This window comes from Lucilia cuprina, chromosome X (genome assembly GCF_022045245.1).
Source record: "Lucilia cuprina isolate Lc7/37 chromosome X, ASM2204524v1, whole genome shotgun sequence".
Lineage (NCBI taxonomy): Eukaryota > Metazoa > Arthropoda > Insecta > Diptera > Calliphoridae > Lucilia > Lucilia cuprina.
Window position 1 is genome coordinate 13,330,691 of NC_060949.1, and position 10,948 is coordinate 13,341,638.

Here is a 10,948-nt window from a genome sequence, read left to right on the forward strand (position 1 = left end):
ATATTGCACTTGGGTGTAGGCAATAAAGCCATATGGTTATATTTCTCATTCCATTGAGAAATAAGGTCATATGGCTTTATTACCTATGGCTTTATAACACGGCGCCTTTTTAAACACATAGTCTAGTTTTTTTTTAATTCTATCTTCGTATCTTATTTCTATTGTTTGTAGTAACTGTTTTATTTCATTTTCATTATATATTAAGGATGTTTTGAATTCATATTTATATTCTTTTAATTGTTGTAATTTTTGCACACCAATATGAATCTAACAAAATTATTTTTATTTAAAATTCCTAATGAATATTGGTCTATATCCGAACATTTTGCAGAACTATGATAACTTTTTCCACAAACTCCTTCACATTTAATGCCACTTCTAATATTTTGCACTTATTGCACTCAGCCATTACTGAGTATTATTTTAAGGTACAGGCTGCAATTTTCAAGATAATTGGATGAAATTTGGCACAAACGCCCAAGGACGAAGCCTATTGAAAATGGTTAAAATCGGTCCATTATTTTGACTAGTCCCCATACAACCGTACCCCACAAATAGGGCCTTTTGGCTTATAATTAATTTAAGTGATCTATTATGTTAACAAAAGTCGACAAAACTTAGTTTTATAGAACTTTAAATGACACTACCGATTTTTGTAATGATCGGGCTTCATTTGACCCTATCCCCCATACAAACTCCCCTTCAGAAAATGACTTAAAGGTCAAAATTCACTTACAAACACTTATAACACTTTTAAATTCTACATAAATAATATTGAAGAAGATTTAACTCCCCCTACCAACATTTTTAAGGATAGGGCCATATTTTGCCCTACTCCCCTTTAAGCCCTCTTAAAAAATCTCTTTTTTTGCCAAAAAAAGTAAAAATATTCCGAAATAAAGTTAAACAAGTAAGAGTGCTGTATTCGGCTGTGCCGAATCTTATATACCCTTCACCATAGTGTATTTTAAACATCTTTTATAAATTTTAAATTTTTTCCCGACTAAATTATTATTACATCAAAAGCTAAACAAAAAGAACAACAACAACGCTAAACGAAATAAAAAAAATACACAAGGTATATGAACTTCCAATATAAATCCGGTTCGACTGGACCAAATGTTTGGGTGAATCTCTCTAGAAAGAGGAAAATGCTGGACAAAAGGACAAGAGGCTGAACTCTCTGAGCCGAAAATAAATCCCAATAATTATGTACTCAGTAGAATTTAATAAATGGAAGAAAAGGCAAAGAAATAAAACAATAGAATTAGACTTTTTTTACGTATATTAATGAAACGGTTGGACAAAGGATTTCTTACCAAGGATAGGTGGACTGTATTGTTAGGAGTTAGACTTTGATCTGGCGCAAATAAGCATTTATGACATTCACGAACTATAAAATTTCTTTTAGAATATTATCAGCAATCAGCATTTATATACATATGTAAGAAATTAGGGTTTGCAGGAAATAAGAAATATTAACGAAAGTAAGGAAAAATTTATATATGGGCAATTCCATACGATTGTATGTGACATTCACAATGAATTTTATCGAATTAGTAAAATTACAGTTTCTAAAAAATATATAATATAAAGATAATATACTTACAATTCTAAACACAATTCGCAAATTTAAATATGCTGATTTATATACAATTTTGGCTCATAAAAAATTTTTAGTATAATTTCATAAAAATAGTAGTTTTTTTAAGCCTCTTATGAATGTTGGTCATTTTTAAACCCGATTTTGTCCATTTTGAATACCAATCAATAGTTTAAGTACTATCGTTCTTTTACGAAACTAGGTAATTCAAATTAAATGTTTCTAGTCGGAACTAGGTAATTCAAATTAAATGTTTCGCTTTTCTTAACTTTTTAATCACTTTTTGGTTAACAGTTTTTTTAAATCAGCCGAAAAATCGAACAGTTAAAAAGGCGCTCCGTATGATAGCTTATTTAAACAATTTTTCAGCATTTTTAAAACTTTTTGATGATGTAAAAATATGATAAATAAACTTTTTATAAAAAGTTCGGCGTTCGGTCAAAATTTCGCCGAACACCGAATATTGGCCGAACCTCACATTTTACCGAACTCCAACCCGTACCCGAACGTTCGGTCGGACAATACTGAGAATATTTGTATTGCTTGTGTACAAGTGAGAATAACACAATGCCCGCAGGGGTATGTTTGGCCACCATTGTTCTACAATTTAAAATTTTGAATAAACAATTTAAAATTTTGAATAAACAGATGCTTTGATAATAAGTCAGAATTCTGAGATAAACCAAAATATATTTATCAGTATAAACTATCTCATATTCTTAAATAATATAGCTAAGGAAAATGAAAACAAAATTATTTGAAATTAGTTAGTTGGTTAGTTTGAAAGGAGGATGTATACACATCAAATCCGAAGAAATACACCTAGCCTCTATCGGGCCTGTTATGCGCTTTTTAGCCAGTGCCACGGGTGGGAATCGAACCCACCACCTCCGGTATACCAGACTAGAATACTAACCACTAACCTACCGGAGGCCACTATTTGAAATTAAATGATGGCCAAAATATTGGAAATTATATTATACCAACTAATACCCGGTGTGCTTCGCTACCCCAATAGAAATTAAAAACATAATAATAATTATAATATTTAATTATTTAGTTATTAAATTATGCAATTTATCTTAGGATTTATTATAATTTCATAAGATTTTGAAAATTTTAACTACAATAGTTTTACAGATTAACAATATGTTACATATGAGAGATGCCAAGCAAATTATTGCAAGTTCGCCAATTTCTATCTATTTAAGAAAAATGTTAATTATCTAACAGTTTTCAAGATTTACGAAATTTTGAATTTAATTTATATATGTATTGCCAGGCCCCCAATTGCAAATTAATTTGATAGATAGATAGAAATTGGCGAACTTGCAATAATTTGCCGTCCTCCCACATTTTATCCTAAATAATCATATTGACACTAAAGTGGCTCCGAAAAAATTTTAGGACTCTAACTGAATTATCCATATTACTTCAAGAAAAACAAAATTTTGTATTAAATTAATATGGGATGTGCCGGTCCCCTCATGGGTAGTCCGCCAATTTATTACCCAAAATGTTTACATGTATGTTAAAGTTTCTCGTGCAAAAATTTAAGATTCTAACTGTTATAGTTTCCAAGATAAACGAATTTTTGTATTTAATTTACATATAAAAGATATAGATTATATTATCTACAAAGTTTGTATTAACATATAAAATCGTACGACGAACAATAATTGCGATACATGCAATGATTTGATGTTTTTTTTTTTGTTATTTTTAAAACTTTGTTAAAATCCACATCTATATATAAAAAAATGAATGTTTGTTTGCATGTTTGAACGTTATAGATTACTAAACGGCTGAACCGTTTAGTTTTTCTTGAAATTTTCACAGCGTATTCTTGTATGTCTGGAATAGGTAATAGACTACTTTTAATTTTGAAATTTCAAGTGGGCGAGGAGCTACGCCCACATTAGGAAAATATAAAATTCGTATATTTGAGATAATATAACAGTTAGAGTCCTAACATTTTGTCGGACCCACTTTAGTGTCAATATGATTAATTAGGATAAAAAGTGGGCGGACTAGCGTTAGGGGGCATGACACCTCCCATATAAATTAAATACAAAAATTCGTTTATATTTGAAACTATTATACTTAGAATCTTAAAATTTTGCATGAATAACATCCACGTAAACATTTTGGATAATAAATTGGCGGACTACCCATGAGAGGAGAGGAACCTTCCATATTAATTAAATACAAAAATTCGTATATTTTGTCGGGGCCACTTTAGTACCTTTTTAGGATAAAAAATCTTAAAATTTTGCACGAATAATTTTAACATGTAAACATCTTCAAATAACTTTGACATTCATGTGAACATTTAGAAAATAACGGGCGGGATTTCAGTGGGGGTCTTGGCACCACATATATAAATAAAGTACAAAATTTCGTATATCTTAAAAACTGTTAGATAATTAAAATTTTTTATAGATAGATATAAATTGGCGAACTTGTAATAATAGCTTGACATCTCTCATATGTAACATATTGTTAATCTGGAAAGCTATTGTGGTTAGAATTTTCAAAATTGTTAAGTGGGTTTTTTATTTATACTAGAGGGTAAAAAAATATTGTATATCCCAAGGCATTACATTTTAGCAAGTAAGAAGTAAATAAATCATTAATGTATTATTTTAGAATTTAAATTAAATATATTGTCATCAAGAGAAATTATAATAAACCTTTAAGAAAAAAATTATGATTTAGTAACTAAATAAATTTTTTTTATTATTATTTATTTGATTTCGATAGGGGTAGCGAAGCACCCCTGAAATGAAATTGAAAGTCCTAGTCGGCGGGTTCAGTTATATATAATGGACTTATGTTGACCATTTTCAATATTGAATTATTTTCGAAATTGCGACCTGTAGTTTGATTACAAGGTTTATAAGCTCTATTCAGGGGTTCAGATGTATGGGGGCTATGTGAAATAATGCACCTACGATAGAAGATCATGTACAATATTTAATCAAATTATATTCAAAATTGGGACCTGTAGTTTGATTATAAGGTTAACATGGACGGACGGACATAGATTAATCGACTTAGTTGTTTATGCACCATTTTAAAGCATTAAAATTGCCATTTGCTTTGGTATATAAATTATTGCATAATGTATTTTTAGAAAATGGCCAATTGGATAAATCGATAGAATTATTTTCCCAGGTTTAAAAAGGCGGTAATTTGAGGTTCCGATATGGTTGTGAATAACTTTGAAAGTTTTGATGCTATGACAGTCATTTATGCATCATTTTAAAGCATTATGATTGCAATTTAATTTGGTATATCATTTGTGGCATAATCTTTTCGTCTAAAAATTGGTCAATTTGATGGATCGGTAGAGGTTCCGATATGGTTGCAAATAACATTGACAGTTTTCATGCTATGACAGTCATTTATGCATCATTTTAGAGCATTATGATTGCACTTTAATATAATATATCATTTGTAGCATAATGTGTCTTTTTACAAATTGGTCAATTTGATAGATCGGTAGAATTATTGTTCTATATATCAAACGCAGTAATCTGAGATTTCGATATGGCTGAAATTAACTTTGGCAGTTTTCGTGCTACGACAGTCGTTAATGCACCATTTTAAAGCATTAAAATTGCCATTTGTTATTTTTAGAAAATGGCCAATTGGAAAGATCGGTAGAATTATTTTCACAGCATTAACAAGTAAGAGTATTATATTCGGCTATGCCGAATCTTTTATACCCACCATCACATCACTGACATATAAATGAACTTTGTTATTTTGAATATTTTATTATTATATATCGATATTAATGAGAACATCAGGGTAACATTTGAAATAGGTCCATTAATGGGGGTTAATTTTTATAGGGAGTAAGTTTATTTATACATACATATATGGACCAATTCTCATAAAAGTCTGTAGGAAGATTTCAGTTCCTTATTTGTTTAAAATTTCATCGATCTACTTGTATTTTGAAGCCATTAAGGAGCATTAAAGTCATAAAATACGGTAGAGAGATTTTAAGATTTTAGAAGAGATCGACGAAACTAGTTTATGTCGAAATTTCATAAATCTACTAGTATTTTTAAGTCAGTACTGTGCTTTAAAGTCATTTTCTAAAGGGGCCTTATATGGGGGTAGCATCCATAATTATATATTGTAGAACGATCTTGGTTCCTACAGGTCATGTTTATATCAAATTTCATTGCTTTACTCGTTTTTTAGCCCAGTAATTAGTTTTTTGATGGGGACATTATATGGGAGTAGGTAAAGTAAGGCTCGATCCACATAAAATTAAGTTAAGAGTTTTTGACTAGCAAGGAACTTAATTGAGTCGAATTATTACTATAGTCGTATTTTTTTAATCCAGTAATGGGCCTTAAAGTATTTTTCTGATAGGGACCTTATGTTGGGGGTAGGGTAAATTAAGGCCTGTTCCTCATAAAATTTGGTAAAGAGATTTTGGCTTGTGAAAAACTTACTTCTGTGAAATTTCATCGCTATACTCGTATTTTTAAGGCAGTAATGATCGTTAAAGTATTTTTGGAGGAGACCTTATATGGGGGTAGGGTCAATTATAGACCGATCCACATAAAATTTGGTGGAAAGGTTTTGATTCCTTAGATACATACTAATGTCAAATTTTCTTTCTAAATTCGTATTTTTACGCCCATAATTAACGTTAAAGTCGTTTTCTGAAGGGTATCTTATATGAGGGGTAGGGGCAATTATGGACCGATCCACATAAAATTTGGTAAATTTTGACTTGTAGGAATCTTACTTCTGTGTAATTTCATTGCTATAATCCTATTTTTAAGCCAGAAATGGGGAGACTTTTTATGGGGGTAGGGTCAATTATGGACCGATCCATTTAAAATTTGGTAGAGAGATATTGCCTAATATAAAACTTATTTCTGGAAAACTTACTTTTGTGAAATTTCATCGCTATACTCGTATTTTGAAACCAGTAATGAGCGTTAAAATAATTTTATGAAGGAACCTTAATATTAGGGGTAGGGTAAATATTGAATTTCGAATTTCATCGCTATATTCCCATTTTTAAGCCAGTAATGAGCGTTGAAGTCATTTTCTGAAGGGGACCTTATATGGGAGGCAGGGTCAATTATGGACCGATCCACATAAAATTTCATAGAGAGGTTTTGGCTAGTAAGAAACTTACTTATGTCAAATTTCATCGCTATACTTGTATTTTTAAGAGAGTAATGAGCGTTAAAGTCATTTTCTGAAGAGGACCTTATATGGGGGGTAGGGTCAATTATGGACCGGTATACACAAAAATTTGGTTGAAAGATATTGACTTGCATGAAACTTATGTCTGTGTGTCGAATTTCATCGCTATATTCCCATTTTTAAGCCAGTAATCAGCTATTTAGTTTAGGGACCTTATATGGGGGGTAGGGCCAATTATGGTCCAATGTCCGCCATAATGCAAAATTATTTTGCAGACGTCAAAAAACTGACCTATGCGAAATTTTGTGGTATTTGCTTCATAAATAACGTATTTGTGAATATATGAAGCTATTTATACAATATTTCGGAGGGTACATTTGTATGGGGTCTATGTGAAATCGTTGACCGATTTTGCCCATTTTCAATACCAAACATTTCTGATCAATAAAATATATTTTGGGAAAATTTCATCTCTATATCTCTTATTTTGTGGAAGCTATCGTGCCAACAACAGACAGACGGACGGATATAGCTAGATCGTCTTAGAATCTTACGAGGTCCAAGAATATATATACTTTATGGGGTCTTAGAGCAATATTTCGATGTGTTACACACGGAATGACAAAATCCCCCCATCTTTTTTGATGGTGGTTATAAAAATAATATTAATGTAACACAAAACTAATATTTTTTAGTTTAAAAGTAGCAAAACCTTGTTTTGCACATATTTATTTTAAATATTAAAAAAATATATAAAAGCACAAATTTGAGCTTTTAAAGTATTTTTTAATTAAATATATACATATTAAAGGTAAAGATTTAACAAAATTACATTACATTTTGCTGAATTATTATAATTTGCAAATTATGTTGAAAGAAAAAAAAGTTAATAATTCTAAAAACTACTAAATATGTAGTATAGCTGCTAAAAAAGTACAACAATAATTAATATACTTCATTCATATACTTTCGTTCAAGCAAGAAAAGACCAACACGCAACCTTCTTCTATGACAGCTCAAATGAGACTGAATTGTGTTTTCTATTCGTGTGAGTAGTCTGTATAAATTTTGTAACGGCCAAAATATAGGAGTTGCCGATCGTGGATTTAAAGCATTGGCGGCCAAAGATGCCCTTGCGGGCAATGTGTTATTCTCACTTATACACACGAAATACAAATATTCTCAGCAACAAAAGCAAACTATACATTTAAAAAAAAGAATTTAATTTAGTGGCTCTCTTTATGAAATGATACACAGAGAATATTTGTAAAGCCATTACAAATTAATGTATGAATACTATTTATAGAAAGATCTATCTATTGTATAATTAGTTATTTTTATTTGTTCAAGCAATTAATCGCTTAAATTGTAACGATTAAACGATCGACTGTTAATCATTTGAGTAATTATTAGATACATTTAATACATAAACAAACTATATATATATATATATATATATATATATATATATATATATATATATATATATAATATATATATATTATATATATATATATATATATATATATATATATATACATATATATACATATATATATATAATATATACATATATATAATATTATATTATATATATATATATATATATATATATATATATATATATATATATATATATATATATATATATATAATATATATATATATATATATATATATATAATATATATATATCAATTCATCAAACTATATACATATAGTTATATATATAGTTATATAGATATATGTATATAGTTTGTTTATGTATTAAATGTATCTAATAATTACTCAAATGATTAACAGTCGATCGTTTAATCGTTACAATTTAAGCGATTAATTGCTTGAACAAATAAAAATAACTAATTATACATATAGATAGATCTTTCTATAAAAAGTATTCATACATTAATTTGTAATGGCTTTTGAAAATATTCTCTGTGTATCATTTCATAAAGAGAGCCACTAAATTAAATTGTTTTTGTTTTATGTATAGTTTGTTTTGTTGCTGAGAATATTTGTATTGCGTGTGTATAAGTGAGAATAACACATTGCCCGCAAGGGCATGTTTGGCCGCCAATGCTTTAAATCCACGATCGGCAACTCCTATACTTTGGCCGTTGCAAAATTTATACAGACTACTCACACAAATAGAAAACACAATTCAGTCTCATTTGAGCTGTCATAGAAGGTTGCGTGTTGGTCTTTTCTTGCTTGAACGAAAGTATACGAATGAAGTATATTAATTATTGTTGTACTTTTTTAGCAGCTATACTACATATTTAGTAGTTTTTAGAATTATTAACTTTTTTTCTATCAACATAATTTGCAAATTATAATAATTCAGCAAAATGTAATGTAATTTTGTTAAATCTTTACCTTTAATATGTATATATTTAATTAAAAAATACTTTAAAAGCTCAAATTTGTGCTTTTATATATTTTTTTTAATATTTAAAATAAATATGTGCAAAACAAGGTTTTGCTACTTTTAAACTAAAAATATTAGTTTTGTGTTGCATTAATATTATTTTTATAACCACCATCAAAAAAGATGGGGGGATTTTGTCATTCCGTGTGTAACACATCGAAATATTGCTCTAAGACCCCATAAAGTATATATATTCTGGGACCTCGTAAGATTCTAAGACGATATAACTATGTCCGTCCGTCTGTCCGTCTGTCTGTTGTTGGCACGATAGCGTCCACAAAATAAGAGATATAGAGATGAAATTTTCCCAAAATATATTTTATTGATCAGAAATGTTTGGTATTGAAAATGGGCAAAATCGGTCAACGATTTCACATAGACCCCATACAAATGTACCCTCCGAAATATTGTATAAATAGCTTCAATTATTCACAAATTCGTTGTTTATGAAGCAAATACCACAAAATTTCGCATAGGTCAGTTTTTTGACGTCTGCAAAATAATAGGACCATAATTGGCCAAACCCCCCATATAAGGTCCCCTTTAGAAAATGACTAAATAGCTGATTACTGGCTTAAAAATGGGAATATAGCGATGAAATTCAACCAAATTTTATGTGTATCAGTCCATAATTGACCCTACCCCCCATATAACGTCCCCTTTAGAAAATGACTTTAACGCTCATTACTCGCTTAAAAATACAAGTATAGCGATGAAATTTGACATAAGTAAGTTTCTTATTAGCCAAAACCTCTCTTTGAAATTTTATTTGGATCGGTCCATAATTGACATTACCCCCCATATAAGGTCCCCTTCAGAAAATGACTTTAACGCTCATTACTGGCTTAAACAAACGAGTATAGCGATTAAATTTGACATAAGTGTCTTACTAGCCAAAAAACTCTTTATGAAATTTTATGTGAATCGGTCTATAATTGAGCCTTCCCCTCATATAAGGTCCCCTTCATAAAATTATTTTAACGCTCATTACTTGTTTCAAAATACGATTACAGCGATGAAATTTCACAGAAGTAAGTTTTCCTGTAATAAGTTTTATATTAGGCAATATCTCTCTACCAAATTTTATATGGATCGGTCCATAGTTGACCCTACCCCCCATAAAAAGTCCTTAATGCTCATTACTGGCTTAAAAATAGGATTATAGCAATGAAATTACACAGAAGTAAGATTTATACAAGTCAAAATTTACCAAATTTTATGTATATCAGTCCATAATTGACCCTACCCCTCATATAAGGTCCCTTTAGAAAACGACTTTAACGTTAATTATGGGCGTAAAAATACGAATATAGCGAAGAAATTTGACATAAGTATGTATCTTAGGAACCAAAACCTTTTCACCAAATTTTATGTGAATCGGTCTATAATTCACCCTACCCCCCATGTAAGTTCCCCTCCATAAAAATACTTTAACGCTCATTACTGCCTTAAAAATACGAGTATAGCGATGAAATTTCACAGAAGTTAGTTTTTCGCAAGCCAAAATCTCTTTACCAAATTTTATGTGGATCGAGCCTTAATTGACCTACCCCCATATTATGTCCCGATCAAAAAATTAATTACTGGGCTAAAAAACTTGTAAAGCGATGAAATTCGATATAGACATGACCTGTAGGAACCAAGATCGTTCTACAATCTATAATTGACTAGTAGATTTATGAAATTCGACATAAACTAGTTCGTGTAAGCTAATATCTCTATCTATTCTATAG